Source organism: Quercus lobata, chromosome 10, assembly GCF_001633185.2.
Source record: "Quercus lobata isolate SW786 chromosome 10, ValleyOak3.0 Primary Assembly, whole genome shotgun sequence".
In the NCBI taxonomy this organism is placed as follows: Eukaryota; Viridiplantae; Streptophyta; class Magnoliopsida; order Fagales; family Fagaceae; genus Quercus; species Quercus lobata.
In genome coordinates this window covers 16112008-16130164 of record NC_044913.1, presented here as the reverse complement: position 1 = coordinate 16130164, position 18157 = coordinate 16112008, and the positions used below count along the sequence as shown (strand labels likewise).

Here is an 18157-nt window from a genome sequence, read left to right as displayed (position 1 = left end):
GAAATCGGATTTGGAATAAGACTTATTTAACTTTTAAGTAGAGAATGTTTTCTAAAGTCTCTATCATGTTTAATAAATAAATAAAAAATTAGGTTTGATTTTTCCACAAAAATAATTCATATGGATGCGAATGCGACATGTATATTTGGAACAATTAACAATTACATTGATGCCATCTTATTTTTGAATTATGTAATTGATATTTTTGTTATAATTCTAAATTTACTTTTCCAATATAGATAAAGATAAAGAATTCATGTAAGATGAAATATCAATTTACATAAATTGATATTTCACCAAAAATAAATTTAGTTGTCCAATATTAAAAGTTCAAAGGGAAAAAAAAAAGGATAAAGAATTTATTTATAGCGAAATTTCTTGGTGGAAAATTATTTAGGATTTTGTTTTACTAATAAGAGGATATTCAAACTTTTTGGGAATCTTTTTACTAGATTTTGATTTTCCGACCCAAACCTTACGCTAACCGCGTTGCGTTTGTATTTCATTAAGTCTTTTGCATGATTTGGATTGTTGGAAAGTGTTTTCCTCTTTGTGGGGCCAACTTGCAATTGCTATATTGACTCTTGAATCAAATAATAAACAACCAAACATTGATTGATGTTCTCAACTCTCAAGAGGGAAATGGATAAGAATCATCCTCACAAACTCCAGCCAAGTACTTGATTTTTTTTTTTTTAATATATATATATATATATAAAAAAAAAAACAAAGACTCTCTAGCTGAGTAATCTGGACCCCAAAAAGAAAAAGAAAGAGAAAAAAAAAAAAAGCTCTAAAAGTTTGTAGAAAAGTGAGTCTACACGTTTTTACTACAAAGAGTGTTGATTCATTCAGCCGTAACCAAAGGTTTGTCTAGTCTAGATCAACATGTGAATTGATCTAGACTAGACTAAAGATTCGTAGACTAGGATCGTCTGTTGATCATCGATACAATATCCAAAGACTCTCTAGCTGAGTAATTTGGACCCGAAAAAGAAAAAGAAAGAGAAAAAAAAAAAAGTGAGTCTACACGTTTTTACTACAGTGTTGATTTATCCAGCCGTAACCAAAGGTCTGTCTAGTCTAGATCAACATGTGAATTGATCTAGACTAGACTAAAGATTCGTAGACTAGGATCGTCTATTGATCATCGAGACAATATCCAATGAGAGGGACGTGGTTAGGGTGATGTAGCTAGCAAGCCAACGGCAACTCGTTATTTAGGTGAGAATTATGTAAGATTTGTGTGTATGCATTGGAGGATTATCTTAATATGAAACAGAGGTCAAACAATTTGAGATAAAGAGAGTAATTCATCAACTACAAACTAGTATTTTATAGTATTTTTACAAATAATTGTCGTGACTAATTCTTACTGATTCTTATTTGGATCGGTCATTCACACCACTTTTTTACTTAGCCACCGCTTACCACGTAAAGAGTCTATATACCTGTCATTTTTGGTTAACAAATGTCCTAGCAAACCTATTCGGATTCTTGAAACTTGAAAGCACCGCCAAAAGCCATAAATAATTACTCTTTGGTTTTTTTTTTTTTTTTTTTTTCAATAATTACTCACCCACATATATAATGTTCCTATGCAAAGTCCAAAACTAAAAAAAAAAGCTACAAGTCATTCATGGATTTGCAGAGGGGCTTACCTCTACTTTTCCAACAATACAAGCACTGTTCAAGAAAAACTTTCTCCTCGCAAAGCGAAACAAAAAGTCCACGTTGGTCCAACTCTTTGCGCCCTTCATATTCGTGTTCCTCCTGTTCTGCATTCAAAAAGGCAGCAAGCGTAACTGTGCCGAAGTCACTGATCCAAAGGCGGCTGTGTCGTTCCCAATCCCACCATGTGAACGCAAGGCTCACATCAGGAAACCCTGTTTCGACTTTGTGTGGAGTGGAAATGGAAGCGCCACCATTAACACCATTGTCACTGCCATTATGAACAATAATCCTGGCCGTCAGATTCCCTTAAACAAGGTATACATACAATATCAATAATTTAGTTTTGTTGTGTACCAATCCTACTTGCCTTTGGATTATGTGGGTGTTACTTTACATGTCAATATGTTATACTGCATTTTTTTTTTTTTTGAGTGATGGTAGGGTTATTACAATATTAATAGATTGAGCTTACAATTGATGTTATAAAATACAAAAATAAAAAATAATTATAATAATAAAATAAAAGACAAAGTTTAACTGCAAAATTGGTTTTAGGCTAAGGATATAACTTTACTTAATAAAATAAACATTGCTACATATTTTGAAAATCTAGTCGTTGAATTGCATGTTCTTTAATACACATGTCAAATTTTATGTTAATCAGATATTATTTACTATATGATTTATATAAGCTTATATTTTATGCATAATAATAAACTATAAAAAATTGCAATTTAAACAATTTATTAATGACATATCTATTGATCTTTAATTTTCAAAAAATTTTGCAAGCGTAAAGGATATAAGAAGAAAATGTAATCTAATGGTGGATTTGTCAAAATTCACATTCAATAAAAAGATATTGAGTAAGTTAGGTTACAACTAATTTTGTAACTAAACTTTATCTTAAAATAAAATTCAAACATTTATGAGATAGTTGAAGCCTACCGATTACATTCATTGCCACGTTTGTTTTTGGAAATAGTTTGGTTGCAAACATGTATGGAGCCTTAGCTACAACCTTTAATGGGAAGATGACATGTATTATGTTGTGTGCAATGCACATAACTCACTTGGTTGATTGGTTGGTTGGATTAAGTTTGATTATGTGACTCATGTGCATTGCATATGACAATGACACATTTCATCTTCCTATTAGGGGTTGAAGCTTAAGGCGACAAATATGCTTGGGATCAAACTCTGTCCTTAGTTTTTAGGCTATGTAGTAAAACTTGTAGTGCATTTAGCATTTCCTTTTTCTTTTGGTGGAAAATATGGTAATGGATGCTACCTTCGTCTTATATTGTTCGTCATGTTTAGAAAATCAAATTTTGTAAGGGAGCATTGTTTAAGATCTTATTGTTTAGTTAAAAATGTATGAGTTTCCAAAACCATCTTCATTAATTTAAACTTTAGTAAAGGAATGGTGTTAACTTTTTAAATAAAATAAAGGGTAAGTTAGGAAATTTATTTAGTAGCTTTTCAAAGAGGACTACATTTTCAGATATCCCAAAATGGAATAGAGGACCTATAATTTGGGACAAAGGCAGTATTTGTTTACTAACACTTGGTTTGGCAGTACCAATTGCAAATACAATTAGTATATTTTTTTTTGATAAACAATACAATTAGTATATTTATTTAAAATTATTATGGTGCAGAAATATTATTGTTCATATAAAAAATGAGGTTGTCATTGGTGAGAATTTGGTCTTTTTGAAATTTTGCACTTTGTTTAGTTGATGAGAAAATGAAAGGGGAAAAAACTAAGAAAGAAGATAAATACAATAAGCCAGCCTCCTCAATAATAAATATTTCAAATATTAATCATTCATAATATTGCATGTTATGTTGGGAACTAACTTCGTTCCCTAGATGTTATGAGTTTTGTAGCTTAGTGGTATTGTCTAATCTCTTTTATGAATAGAGCCATGGTTCAGATCCCCCTCTCCCACTTGCTTTAATAGGTAAATTATCCAAAAAAAAAAAAAAAGAAAAAAAAAAGAAAAAGAAAGAAAGAAGACAAAGTGTAACCATAACCCAGTTTGCATAAAATTCCTTCAAACCATTAGGTGGCAGATTTAACTCAAATTAAAAGGTCTAATCCCTGTTGAAGTAGTCATCTATTTTCTTGAGAAATTATTCATTTCTATGAGGCCACACCCCCTATGAGAGTGAAAAAATTCTCCATTTTCTCTTTCCCTCCTTCATCCAAAGTCGTAACCCCCTCTCTCTCCTCCTTCATTGAGAGAAGTAAATCGAATCTAATGAGCTATAGATTTCAAGTTTTCTACATATCTAATACCGTCATTTCTAAAGAAGATCCTAGAAAATGCTTCAAGAGAATCTAAGCCCTCTTGCCCTTTTATGAAAAAATTGAATATCCTTTTGGCATGACAATGATTCTCATGGCATGGGTCCCAATTACTAGTAGGGGCTTTGCCATCTCTTGTAAAGCAACCATCTCTTGTAAACAAAGACCAATTTTTGTAGGATTCATCACTGACTTCTACAATTGGACAGTGATTTGTCTTAAAACGTTTTGTATGTGTTCTTTGCATGAAAGAGTGTCCAACAAGTGCATAAGCTAAAAAGCAAATGCAAGTATAAGGAAATAGGAAAGCAAAGAATGAAATTGTGATGAGTGTGTGGTGTGTAGCAATGTGTGTGTAATGTTCTAAGTATTAATAAAATTTCTCTTTTTATTGAGAACTCCTTTTTCGTATAATGCTTGAGCATGGTGAGATTTCTTATAAAGTATTTCATAAGATACTTTCTTCCTGAATGTTAATTTATTCTGACAAAACTTCTGCAATGAGAAACATCAATAATAGATACATCCTTTGCAAACTAATGGCCAGCCTCTGAAGGAATGCATGTGGATCATTAGCACACATATGTAACTTTACGCTCAAAACAGATCTATGGCTAATATTTTTAGAGTGGGACATGGGAAATTTATGTGTTTTCTTAGTTAGTTAGAAAAAAAAATCAGCAATTTAGATAATAAAAGCGTTCAAAATTTAGGCCAAAAAGTAAGCTAATAAGCTCTTAGGGGCTTGGACCAAACAAGGCCTCTAAACAGTGCAATGTCTTTTTCTACTATAACTTATTACTGGGTCATTATACCATAATATCAATTTAAACTAAGATGTCTCTCAAAAAATATCTTCCCAAGATGTTTTCATTAAAAAAGAACCAAGGTTGATTGTTCAATTTCAGTGTAAAAAATCTTTTGCTTTTCTATTTCCAACCAAAATATTTGGGCAAGACTATAAAGAAACATACTGCATGCGCATATTTAGAACATCATGTATCATAAAACCACTGGTTCTGTAACTTGTTTGTGCAGGTTAAAGCATTTAGAACACAAGATGACGTAGATGCATGGCTTTTAAGCAATCCCAGGCGGTGTCCAGGAGCTTTGCATTTTGTAGTGAGGAACAAGACTGTGATAAGCTATGGCGTTCAAACTAATTTAACTTCAATTACTAATCGAGAAGATCGCACATTTAAGTTTCAAATTCCACTTCAGTTGGCTGCAGAGCGTGAAATTGCTAGGTCTCTCATTGGAGGTCATAAACATTGCCTTCATATGTTTCTGCTCAATAGTTAATAGGTCCTTTATTTTATATGATTATCTTTCTCTCTACTTCTTGAATTTCAGATCCAAACTTTAGCTGGATAGTTGGGCTTAAAGAATTTGCACACCCAAGAATGGAATTCTCCTCTTCTTTGGATGCAATGATACTCCATTTTTCCTTGCAGCTGCCATGTTTGGTTTTGTGTTTCAAATGGGTTCATTGGTCACAGAGAAAGAGCTCAAACTTCGGCAGGTACTCACTATCTAATGTCTGAACTTTTTTTTGATAAGTAAAAGTTTATTGATCTCAAAAAATGGAACACCCTAGTACACAGGGAGTGTACAAGGGTTCAAACAATCAAGAACAAAAATTACAAGAATCTAAGAAATCAAGAAAGGATGGAAAGGATTGGTTCCGCAAAGCAGCCAACCAATCCATTAATGTTCTAAAGAAAAATAGCTTCAAATCTGATATGGATCTCTCCTTATCTTCAAAGCACCGACTATTTCTCTCCCTCCAAAGGCACCACAATAAGCAATGAGGAACCATAAGCCATATATACCCATTTCGATGACGGCCAAAACTGCCTTGCCAACAAGCTAGAAGCCCCACTACATATTGTGGCATAACCCAACTCACTCCAAACAACCCGAACACCATAGCCCACATATCCATTGCAACCGGGCAATGAAGAAAAAGATGATCAACTGATTCCCCATTACACTTGCACATATAGCACCAATCTAATATCCAAACCTTCCTTCTTCGTAAATTGTCAATCGTTAAGCATTTCCCTAAAGCAACAGTCCAAACAAAGAAAGCTACTCGAGAAGGAACCTTCTGCTTCCAAATGCTTTTCCAAGGAAAACAATAGTCAGTAGGGCCCACTAAGAGATTGTAATAATCCCTAACTGTGAATCCCTTCTCTCTAACAGACTTCCAGCACATTTTATCCTCACCAAGCCCTCTAACCGAGACACCATATATGGTATCCATGAAACTGGCCAGTGCCTCTAGTTCCCGAGCATGCACACCCCGAAAGAAACTTACATCCCAAAACAGGATTCCGTTATCAAACTTCATAACCTCAGCCACACTAACCTCTTGATCTCGGCAAAATCTAAACAATTCAGGATAGCTGACTGCAAGAGAAGTTTCACCACACCAATGGTCTTGCCAAAATTTCACCCTAGACCCATCCCCAATCTCATATAGAATGTGTCGAGAGAAAGTAGACCATCCCCGACTAATATTTTTCCACAAGCCAACACCATATGGACCGTTAGAAGGCCTAGTACACCAACTTCCCCATTCACAGCCATATTTCACAGCTATCACCTGCCTCCAAAGAGCAGCCCTCTCCATCCCAAATCTCCATAGCCACTTCCCAAGTAGAGCTTCATTAAAAGGTCTTACCTTTCTTATCCCCAAACCACCCGAAGCAATGGGTGTGCAAACAGTAGCCCATTTGACCAAATGGAATTTTGGTTCATCACCAATGCCACCCCATAAAAAATCCCTCTGAAGTTTCTCAATTCTGTTAGCCACAGAAGCAGGAATAGGAAATAAAGATAGAAAATAAGTGGGTAAGTTAGATAGAGTGCTTTTAATTAAAGTGACTCTACCTCCCTTGGATAAGTACAAACGTTTCCATCCTGCTAATCTCCGTTCTATCTTCTCCAGAATTGGGTTCCAAATTGATTTATCCTTACATTTAGCTCCCAAAGGAAGGCCTAAATATTTCATTGGAAGGGTACCTTGTTTACAACCAAGGACATTCAACAATAAGTCAAGATTATGCACCATACCAATAGGAACCAGCTCTGACTTGCCCAAGTTTATCTTCAGACCAGAAACCGCCTCAAACCAAATGAGAATCATACGGAGAAACAAAACTTGGTCCAAATCAGCATCACAAAAAATTAAAGTGTCGTCTGCAAAGAGCAAATGGGACACCTCCAAAGATCTTCCCTCTAAACGACCCACAGCAAAACCTGACATGTGACTATCATGGACAGCCTTATCCAACATTCTCCCAAGGGCTTCCATCACCAAGACAAACAACAAAGGGGACAATGGGTCTCCTTGTCTTAACCCCCTGGAGCTCTCAAAAAACCCACAAGGAGTGCCATTTATCAATATAGAGAATCGAACGGTAGATATACAAAAGAAAATCCACTGCCTCCATTTAGCAGAGAACCCACTCCGTTCTAGTAACTGCATAAGAAAACCCCAGTTGACATGATCAAAAGCCTTCTCAACATCTAATTTGCAAAGTATCCCTGGCAAACCAGTTTTAACTCTACTATCGAGGCATTCATTAGCAATAAGCACAGGGTCAAGAATCTGCCTGTTCCTCACAAATGCATTTTGAGAAGGAGAAATTATATCTTCCATGACCGTGCGAAGTCTGGTGGCTAAGACCTTGGCAATGATTTTATAAACCCCCCCAACAAGACTAATGGGGCGAAAATCCTTGACTTCAATTGCTGGATTTTTTTTAGGGATGAGAGTGATGAATGTTGCATTTAAACTTTTCTCAAACTGACCTTTAGCAAAAAAATGGTGAAATACAGCCATAAGATCAGTTTTGAGAATACCCCAACATGCTTGGAAGAAGGCCATTGGAAACCCATCAGGTCCAGGAGCTTTGTCACCATTAAAATTCTGTATGACATCCAAAATTTCTGCCTCCTCAAAGGGTCTATCTAACCAATCAGCATTATCACCGGATATCCTAGGAAATACCAAGACTTCTGGAAAAGGTCGAACAACTTGCTGCTCCGAGTATAAGTTCATAAAGAATTGAGTAATACAATCAGCAATCATACCTTGATCAGAAGACAAGGTTCCATCAACCATAAGGCTCTCAATACCATTATTTCTTCGATTGGAATTAGCCATTCTATGAAAAAATTTTGTACTTGCGTCCCCCTCCCTCAAGTGTAGCATTCTAGACTTCTGCCTCCAACTAATTTCTTCCAAAAGAATAAGCTTTTCAATCTTGGTACGGAGATTAACTTGTTCTAACTTCTCCTCAGCTATTAAAGGTTGAGTCTCCTCTTTAACATCCAAGTCATTCAATTTGTTCCATAACAACTGTTTCTTTAAAGTGACATTGCCAAACTCCGTTTCATTCCATTTTTTTAGGTCCAACTTCAAGGCTGCCAACTTCTTAGCTAGTATAAAACTCGGGTTGCCTTGAAACAAATAGGATGCCCACCAAGATTTCACTTTATCCACAAAATTTTTCGCCTTCAACCACATATTTTCAAAACGAAAAGGTGTTCTACCTCTCCGATGACTCCCCCCTTCCAACTGAATTGGGTAGTGGTCTGAAAGTATCTTAGACAACCTTCTCTGTGCCAATAGAGTGAAATGATCCGCCAAAAGTGGAGAGAAAAGAAACCGGTCAATTCTAGAGGCAGAGAAATTGTTGGACCAAGTATAAAGGCCTCCTTCCATAGGTATATCCATCAGCCCATGAAAAGAGATAAAATCCGAAAATTCATACATAGCCCGAGTACTAGTTGTAGCCCCTAATCTCTCCGATGGAAAACGAATTATATTAAAGTCACCTCCTAGGCACCATGGCACATCCCACCAACTAATCAGCCCTGTCAATTCCTCCCACATCTTCCTACGCCTCTTGTTCGAATTTGGCCCATATACACCTGTAAAAGCCCACTCAAATTGATCGCCTATGTTTTTAAATCTGCATGAAACAGAAAAGCGCCCTACTGCTTCTTCCACCTTTTCCACTATCCTCCGATCCCACATCAATACAATACCTCCAGAAGCACCTTCTGAACCCAAGTACAACCAGTCTACATATGGACAACTCCATATACTTCTGACTACTCCTCTAGTAATCCATTCAAGCTTAGTCTCCTGCAAACAGACAATATCAGGTCTCCATGCACGCAATAAATTACGAATCTGAAGTCTCTTCCCAGCCTCATTCAATCCTCTGACATTCCAGGAAATCATCTTCAGATTCATTTAGGAACAGAGAGAGCCCGCTCCCTATTAATACCACTGCGCCTAGTTGAAGTAGAACCATAATTAATCGAGCTGAATAGACCCTTCAGCTCTCTAATACCCTTCACTCCAGAACTCTTCAACTCACGTGCTTTTTTTTCCAAAGCAGCCCTACGGTGTAATTCAGCCTCAACAGCCAATAAAAAGGTGGTTGCTTGATTTTCCAAACCTTTTAGGGACGTGCCTAGGAAGTTATCAAACCCTTTAAATCTGCTTTGGACCCACTCAGAGTAAGCTTCTCCCCTCACTGGATTCTCCACACCCAACACTTCCTGCCCTTCCATTGCCAAAGGTAGAGAAAAGGCCAGTGGTTCCACACTTAGAGGCGACAAACCCTCTACATTAGGTAGCTCAGAAGACTCTGAAGTGTCTGAGACCCAATCCTCCACAAGTACTTCATTGTCATCAACTTGGGCTGAGGACACCTCCACAACATTTGAACACTTCAAGGGGACCAAGGCCAATTGGGTTTGCTCTTCCAATACCTCTGTGACTTCACCTGGAGGCAGAGAAATTTGAATCGGAACCGCCACTCTTCTTCCATCTCGAAGTTCAAGCACCCACTGATCTGAATTCCCCCATTTCTTGCTAACATTGCCGGAATTCTCCTGAAGTATCAAACGGATGTCTCGGTGCAATTTCTCTTCACCGTCGGAGGTGTTTGCTGACTCATCGGACTCATCGGAGCTGAAAGAAGCTGTATCGGACCCATCGGAGCCGAGAATCTCATTATCGGGCTCATCGGCGCCGATAAAGTCAATACCGGCACCGTCGGAGGCTTTAATCGACTGGGATAGCCTCAACAAGCTTTGGGAGTCAGCTTGTGGAAGTTCCGAGGTCGAGTCCTCAGCGCCTCTGCGTGTATCGCTGACTGAGCTCTTTGAAGCAGAAAACAAGTTACGTGGGTGAGTCTCGCTGCTTTGAAGAGTTTGTTTTGACTTGGGCCTCCAGACTTTGATGGGCTTGGGATTAAGTTTGGGCTTTGCATTGAAGGGAGCTGTGGGTTTAAAATGGCTAACGGGCTTAAAGTTTTTGTCTTTGGGTTTTTCTATGCAGCCCACTTCCTTGACTTTGGACCACACTACCTGCCACTCACCATCTGGCCCACGCTCCAATCTCAGGCCAACATCCAACGTTAAAGGTGAGTCATTGATACAGCTGTTACTCTCTGTAATCTCAACCGACAATTCAGCCTTAGATATAGCTTGTTTCTTCCCAGCATTCAAATCGCGTATATCGTGGCTCTTATTGCTCAAGATTGATTCGGTTGAAATTTGAAACTCCGGCATTAATTGCTTTCCTTTTCTGCTACCATTACCCTCTCTCCGATCACCCTCCGCCGCTGCCAGCAGAAAAGTTTTGTGATTCTCCACTCTCGGTTTCAGGACAGAGGTAAAAGACTGTTTGGTTGCAAGTGTCCCAGGTGCGATTGCTTTCCTTAGATGAAATCCAAAACCTCGCCACCCACTACTAGCTTTCCCTTCTGGGACCACGAGAAGTCCTTTCCGACGGCCATGGATGAGTTCCGAGATCATTAAAAAACTGCCGTGTGAATTGGCGCCCAATTGCAAAATAAAAACTTTCTCATTATCCCTAAAGGTACGAGCAAAGTTACCGGATGTTTTAGTAGACATTAGATCCTCCACAATAGCTAGCAAACGCTTAGCGCTTTCTCTGCCCATGAAAACTGATCGGAGAGAATCCCGACTTCGCTCAAAAATGCGTAACATGAAATACGTACCTCCCTCCTCGACTGAGAATTCGAAAGTCTTAGATTCAACGAAAAAGAAAATTGAACCCCCCATAACAACAGAGGACAAAACACAAATATTGTGACTAATTCGAGGTAGCCAGGCCTCTCAAAGAAGGTAACTTATTACCTAGGATGCACATACACGGACATGGATAAGGGTACAATACAGTGACACGAGAAATTTTTGAAAAATTATAACATAATACGGCAAGTAGGACACAGCTACGACACGGATACAACACAAGAATGACACCCCAACTATCTAATGTCTGAACTTATAAAGATGGAACTAGGGCATGCATGCTGGCCCTTGTAGGATTAGTACTGTTATGTGTTTCATTCCACTTTCTTGTCTTATTTTTTGGTTTCTCTGTACTCAATTATTTCCAACAGGCAATGACTATGATGGGTCTCTATGATTCTGCTTATTGGTTGTCATGGCTCACATGGGAGGGAATTCTTACAATTCTTTCATCACTTTTAACGGTTCTCTTTGGAATGCTGTTTCGATTTGATATTTTCTTGAAGAACAGCTTTGCAGTTGTCTTCCTTTTATTCTTTCTTTTCCAAATCAATATGGTAAATTTCTTTCTTGCAACACTAGCTATACTATGATGAAATTTCAGAAAAATTGTGTTCAATTTTTCATTAAGGGGATTTGACTTAGAAATTCATTTCAAAGAAATAAGCAACAGAGACATACGTTGTTCCAAATAGAGCTACAATAAAGGAGAAAATCTATATGTAAGCTACAGTAGTTAAAATGCACATGTTCAATATATATAAGCTTTCATATGCACTTAAATCTTATTCTAAGACTTCTACTGAAAAAGAAAAATTGAAAAAGTTCACTCCTCTGTAAAAGAAACTTAACTAATTGAATCAATAAGAAGTTAAGCAATCTTGAAAGTAATTATATTTTTCCTGATTATTATTCCTTTATTTGGTAATTGGTATGCGTTCAATTTGTAATTGAAAATGTATTTTTTTAATATATTATGCCTAATTTTTTGTTTTTTTTCTAACTTATGATGATAGCTTAGTTTTGCATTCATGTTGTCGACTTTCATTCGCAAGTCATCTTCAACAACAACAATGGGATTCTCTATATTTGTCATTGGCTTCATAACTCAGGCAAGATTCTAATAATAAATCCTAAGAAAATGGGTTTTCCATTTGATTGTAATAATTTTCTTTTTGGTCTCAGATAACAGTAGCATTTGGATTCCCCTATGATCAATCCATTGCTATAAAGTATAGAATTATGTGGTCATTTTTTCCACCAAATCTGCTTGCCCAGGCCCTTAACATGTTTAAAGATGCGAGTTCACAGCCTGAAGGTGTTGGCATTAGCTGGGATAGGCGGGCTGACTGTCCACCAGACAGTAGTGATTGTGTAATGACAATTGTAAGTACACACTTCAAATCTCAATATCTTAATATCAATCTACATCAACATAGCTTTCCTTTTATGTTGTATCCTTTTTCCACTATTTACATTTTTGTTCTCTTTCTCTAAGTAAAGTTGTTCATAAAAGTTCAAATGTCTTTTCTCATGTTCTTTCAGGATGGTATATATAAGTGGCTTGCATCTACATTTATCCTGTGGTTTGTTTTGGCTATCTACTTTGATAACATAATCCCAAATGCATCTGGTTTGAGGAAACCATTGTTCTACTTTTTAAATCCTTCGTATTGGACAGGCAAAGGTGAAAACAAGGTGAAAGGTAAATTCTTGATATATATGTGGCCACTGCTTCTCCTTGTTAGTTGATATCAAAGATAGGCACTTATTTTGTAGTTTCTTTTTGCAGAGGGCAACATTTGCAGGTGCATTGGTTTAGAGCCATTGCCTGAGCTTATTACTCCAGATGATGAAGATGTCCTTGAAGAGGAAAACCTTGTAAAACAACAAGCCAGGGAGGGGATAGATGATCCAAATGCTGCAGTTCAGATACATGGCCTTGTAAAAACATATCCTAAGACGATAAAAATTGGTTGTTGTCGATGCAAACAGACTCCACCTTACCATGCTATTAATGTAAGAATTGTAGGAAAGTATAACTTTCCATGTTTATATAAGAATATCTTGACATCTAACTTTTGTTGCATGCTTTGGAGGAGAAGAAAGTTGTTGTTTTCATCCCTCCATTATATTTTAGTTTACACATGGTTATGAGGACTTAACATTTCATAGTTTCTATATTTAGAGATGTTGGGGAAATTGACATAAACAATGTATATCATGAGTTTAGTGCACATTTTTTGACTTTCCTGTTTCTCCATTATTTAAAATTTTATATTGCATTACTACCTTAGTGGACATAGCTTGTCCAACATGAATAAATACAATTTATCAAATTGGTTGATAGTTGTCAAAAATGGTCATTTGGAAGAATCAAGTTAAGGGCAGATTCTGCTATAATTACTTGAGCAGGTGTATAATTGGAGCTTAGGGATCTCAATATGAATGTTGTAGGAAAATTTGAGCATATGACACAAACCATGATTATTCATTTGTTATGATAACCACTGCCTTTATGCAAATTTACTCCAGGGCTTATGGGTGAATTTTAGAAAAGATCAGCTATTTTGTCTTCTTGGACCAAATGGAGCTGGAAAAACTACAACAATCAATTGTTTAATAGGCATTTCCCCAGTGACTGGAGGAGATGGTAGGTTCTCTTCCATTTTTTTTTTCCCTTTTTTGGGTTCATGATTTACAATTTCCTTGGAATGTAATTGCATTGTTCAATACCTTGTTAATAGCAACCATTTATGGACACTCTGTTCGAAATTCTGTTGGCATGTCAAACATTCGAAAACTTATAGGAGTTTGTCCACAGGTAATAGCCCCTCTGTTTCTCAAGTTTTTGTGTCAATAGCATGCATAGTTTAAGTCTATATAATCAAAAATCTTTCCACTAAATAGCGATAATACATTTATTAGGAAATTAGAGACTAACACTTGCTTGGATCTTGTATCACCATATAGTTTGATATTCTTTGGGATGCGTTGTCTGGTCAAGAGCACCTCTACCTCTTTGCAAGTATCAAAGGCCAACCACCAAATTATATTGAATCGGTAGATTCCTTCTTACCATTGATTAAGGACTCTGAACATGTTTTTTAATCCCAAACTAAGCATCTACTTGCAATTTTCTTTGAATATGTTGTTCTAAATAGATGCTTATTTCTATTCTTGATGAGCTCATTTGATACAAAATGACTTTTTAAACTCTCCACTTCTTAAAGACAAAAGCTTTGACTCAAATGCAGATTGCTTATAAATTATTGGATGAGGTGAGACTCACTGAATCAGCCAATGGAAGAGCTGGCAGTTACAGTGGTGGAATGAAACGTCGCCTTAGCTTTGCAATAGCCCTTATTGGTGATCCGAAATTAGTCATTTTAGATGAACCGGTAAACAGATAAGAAATCTTCCTTTTATACATTGGTTTACTTGATATGTTTATGTGATGTAATTTGTGATTTGCAGACAACTGGCATGGATCCGATATCAAGAAGGCATGTTTGGGATATAATAAAGGATGCAAAGAGAGGGCGTGCAATTGTACTAACAACACACTCAATGGAAGAAGCTGATGTCCTAAGTGATCGAATAGGAATCATGGCAAAGGGTAGGCTTCGTTGCATTGGAACATCAATCAGGTTAAAGTCAAGGTTTGGGACAGGTTTTATTGCCAATGTGAGCTTCTCTAGAAGTGATGTTGGACAAGCTCTTCCTGTTGAAGATACAATCACTGAAACTCATGAGGCTGTAAAGCAGTTTTTTAAATATGTAAGTTGAATAAGTACAATGATCCAAAATTTGTTTGGGCTCACAAATGGTTGGTTTTTCTTATATTGGGAAAATTTGGACAGAATTTAAAGATAGAGCCAAAAGTGGAGAATGAGGCCTTCCTAACTTTTGTCATTCCTCATGATAGAGAGAGCCTTTTAACGGTAAGCGTGCTATGCTTTCTACTTTGTTATCTTCACATGGAAACTGTCTTTTGTTCTTGGTTTTCAATTTGAACTTGGATGAAACACAAATTACTGTATATGTTAATTAATACATGTGTTGGGTACACATGTATGAGTTAAAGTCTCATGCGAAGAAAAAAATATAAATATAAATTGAGGTATTAATATAACATACTTGGGCCCAAAGGCTTAAGCTTTTGATTTAAGTGGTGTCCTAATATTAAGTCCTTAAGAGTCTTCCCGAGGTTTTATCTTCCCAACATGTTATATTGTAGCCAATGTTGGTGTGCACAAGGTGGTAAGGTTGTACCTTTTGCAGATAGGGCGGGGACAAGTCCCTTTTATAGTTGGAGCAAGGATAGGTTGCATGTACTTGGAGCCAACACAAGTTGACGTGGACATATGGGGTTCCCATAGTAGGATTTGTTCATGACCCATAAAGAGGTCTTGGAGCCCACAAAGGGGCAATGCACTCACTCTTGAGGAGAAGATTGTTGGATATATATATGTGTGTGAGTAGAAGTCCTATAGGAAGAAAAAATGAAAAAGTTGAAGAATTAATATAACATACTTGGGTCCATTTCAATAGGCTTAAGTTTTTGGCTTGAGTGATGTTGTCCCTACTACCATATAGGATAGGGATTTATGATCCTTTCCCTATTGAATTAGCTCAGACGCAGTTGCACACTTCCACAATTCACATAAAGCATTCTTTGGGTTATCTTGAAAAGGAAAGAGAATGAATGTTTTACAAGAAAGAGTATATAAGCCAAAATGCGATTCATGACATGCTTCTAGAAAGATTAGATGTTATATTTATAATGCCAAAAAAAAGGACCTTGATTACAACAAAATTGATTCTATAATTCTATACCTTGATGTTAGACTATTAGTTTTGAGGAAAGATATTGTCACAATTTCAGCATTTATGTTTTTTTTTTTTTTTTTTTTTTTTTTCATTGATGTTCAAACAGAAAATTTTCAAGGATCTCGAAGAAAGAAAGAGAGAATTTGGAATAACTGACATCCAAATTGGCCTTACAACTCTTAATGAAGTTTTCTTAAACATTGCAAAGAAGGCAGAGCTAGAGAGCGCCACTGCTGAGGGGAGGTTAACAACTTTGACTTTAACATCAGGAACCTCATTTCAGGTACATAATTTATTTTATGTTATTATATTGTTTTAGAAAGCTACCGTTTAGTGCTTGCATATAGATTTGATTCATTTTATTTTTTAATTATAATTATTATTATGCAGATACTTATAGGAGCTCAGCTAGTGAGGATTCCAGAAAGTGAGTCTGTAGAAAATCCTACTGGTCTTATGGTAGAAGTATACTGGGACCAAGATGATGCTGGTAACCTCCGCATTTCTGGCCACTCAAATGAGATGCCAATACCTCCTGGTGCTCAAGCAATGGCCTCTTCATCAAATTCTAACACAAACTCAGGCCAAACAAGACCAATTCAAGCAATTGTGATTGATCCATCATTCCTAAATAGACATGATTAAACCCATCAAACTAGTAATATAAATTATAAATAATAAATTTACTTAGAATGTTATTGTATATTGTACTTTCAATCATCACAACCATGTGGTAACATGTGATTTGGTTAATACACGTCTCTATCTAGGTTACCAGACCTAGGAAAAAGTATCTTATATATTAGCTATATGTAACATCTCTCTTACATTATGAGGGCCCCCTCCACCTATAGGATCCACACGAAGTGAGAGATGTCAATGTAGCTAATACATGAGATACCACCTCCAAACCTAGAGTGTAGCTAGCCAGCAGCCACAAAATATGTAGTAGCAAATTTCTAGTTTGACCAAGTGACACGGAGCAATGACTGATGGGAAGGCTTCCAAGTGATAAACGATTTATTATTTTGTGTAACAATTGCATGCAACCTCCCTCTTACTTGTCCCACCCCAACATGAGAGAGATGTTGCATGTAGCGATTACATATAATATCATCCCGTGATAAATGATGGCCAATAAAAAAATGGGAGTTACTTGGTACTCAATCCACCACTTTAGAAAATAAGAAAGTAGTTGTCTGGTGAAAACTATTGCTCCTTTTGAATCAATGGAGTAACTCACGTGCCTTGACTTAGCTCTAAGTTTTTTAGTTCTCTTCCCTGTGCAAGAAGTTAGAGGAAGATGTTGGTACATGGCATATATGATAAAGATGTTGGCTAAGGAGTGTTTAAGTAGATATTTGGAAAGGCCATCAATTGGTTCTATCAACCTGAGTTCAGAGTAAAAGGGAGTCAAGTCCAACTCACGATAGTTGTATTTTTTTTTTTTATTTGAGGAAAAGATATATAGAAAAAATACACTCTGGTATGAGATAGAGACTAGTAGTGCAAGACAAAGAAGAACATGCAAGGACTCACTGATGATAGAGACAAAGGGAATATCTATTAAAGTATTGCACAAATTATAGAAATAATTGCCTTTAATGCTATATAACATAGTGGGGAGAATGAGGCAGATGATGAAGGAAAGAGAAAGTAGACACTACTCGTCTCACCACACATACAAACACTATTTCCTTAGGTGACTTAACTCTTTTTTTATGACCCATCTAACTTGTGACCTAACCTTTTTTTAAAATAAATTAAAATAAAATTTCTCTGGGTGCACAACTCAAGTCAATCAATAATTTTAGCAACTGCTATTTTATGATCCTAATGTCCCATATGGATTAAATGTAAGCTTAACCATGTGTATATAAGCTCTTAGACACCCTTCCCTTGCAAGCTGGTTTTTAAGGGTGAGTTCTACCCATAAGTTTGTATTATTCACCCTTGAAAACCATTTTAATCTAGTAAGCCATTTTAGTTTAGCCTCTAAGTCACCCCCTCCAAAACCCGACCATAAAAACCTCAGCTCATTTGATCCCATACTCAATGAGTTACGTCCGATTACTCGAAACTAAATGTTAGGAACTCATGAATATAACCCACCCTTGAAAAGGGACTTATAAATACACGTTTAAGCTTAATCATGTGTATATAAGCTCTTAGGCACCCTCCCCATGCAAGCCAGTTTTCAAGAGTGGGTTCTATCCACGAGTTTGTATCATTTATCCTTGAAAACCATTT

General features: G+C 36.6%; 1 pseudogene; it reads left to right on the top strand.

Annotated features, from left to right (window-relative positions):
• The first annotated feature begins 1634 nt into the window (after positions 1-1634).
• On the top strand, positions 1635-16628 carry LOC115963119 (annotated as a pseudogene).
• The last annotated feature ends 1529 nt before the right edge of the window (positions 16629-18157 follow it).